Below are 1,405 nucleotides of genomic sequence, written 5' to 3'. Positions count from 1 at the left end.
CCTTTGAGCTTTGAATAATGGCACCATAGCTATTTGTTGAGTTATGTGGACAGAGAAGACTTTGTTCCAGGTCTTGTTCGTGGAGCCATACAGGCTATGGGATAGGCCTTGTAACGAATTACAACATCACAGAGATATTAATTAACCATAAACCAGGACAAAAGATCCGCATTTTGACAGTTTGCCCTCTTACTCACCGTTAAAATTGCACTACTCAACTTTTCTGATGCAAGGCCCGCAACCAGCTTGTCTCCATGGAAATGTTATTGCTTTCCTTGGCATGCTCCATGTTGGCATTAAACTCATCTATCTCCATGGAGACAAGCAGAAGGCACCACCAGACCAGGCCAAGTTACAAGTCAGATCTGTGAAGAGATTAGTGAAGATTAAAAAAATTATCAATGAAGATACCTGCAACTGATTAGATGAGATAAATACATTTAAGGCTAAACTGTGAAACATTAAAGACAAAGCAAAATATATTTCCATTGAGACAACTATAAGCAGGTATCAGATGCCCATCATAAAGTTACATAGTGTGCCTTTAAACTAACCTGACTCACACCCATAGACTGTATATATAAATGGACATAGCTAACCCACTATACACTGTGAGACTTTTGGCCCTTTTTGAACCAATTTTTCACTTGAGATCGAGCTGAGTTTTGGCTTAATTGTGTGTCGTGCTTCATTTAGTAAACATGGGGTAATGAAAACCAATTAATACCTCACCACCAGCTCCTGATAGGCTATCCTAGGTTGCAGGAATATCAAACCTGTTTGAAATTCAGTAGTCTCTTGTAAGGGTTTCGCACCGAGCATCAGTTTTTATAGTGTGAGAACATGACTTGTGAGTTGTGAACTTTTAAACCCTGCAATATGAAATAAAGTGATCAAAAATATTGCACAGTGTATGTCCGGCATTAGTCCGCTTCTTTATAGTCTGTGCTCACACCAGATAAACATTTGTTCCATTCTGAATTGAGTTCTACACATTATCTAATCTAATTTAACACAACACTGCAAGTTTAGTAAAAACTGCAACATTATTATTACAATTTGACTATGGACACATAGTCACTTCAGTGCAACGTGCAATGATGATTCACAATATGTTACAATACTGCAGTTAAAAAATAAAATCCTGTGCATGGGTCTGGTCTCTACACCATAACAATAAATTAAACATAGAATTCCACTATGGATTGCTAAATAATACATCTACGCTGTCAGCAATTGGACTTGACTGCCATCTACTGGTAATTCATTCCAAACAAAAAAATTAGGTAGCAAAACTGTTACGCAACCACCAATTTCCCTGTAATCCCGTTTGAAGAAAAAAATCTGCACAAAAACTACGCTACCCACAATGCATTGCTACTTGTAAACAGGAAGCGTCTCGCAC

This window comes from Boleophthalmus pectinirostris, unplaced genomic scaffold (genome assembly GCF_026225935.1).
Source record: "Boleophthalmus pectinirostris isolate CB_2022bp ecotype Guang Dong unplaced genomic scaffold, ASM2622593v1 HiC_scaffold_17, whole genome shotgun sequence".
NCBI classification, from domain to species: Eukaryota; Metazoa; Chordata; class Actinopteri; order Gobiiformes; family Gobiidae; genus Boleophthalmus; species Boleophthalmus pectinirostris.
This window is presented reverse-complemented; position numbering follows the sequence as displayed.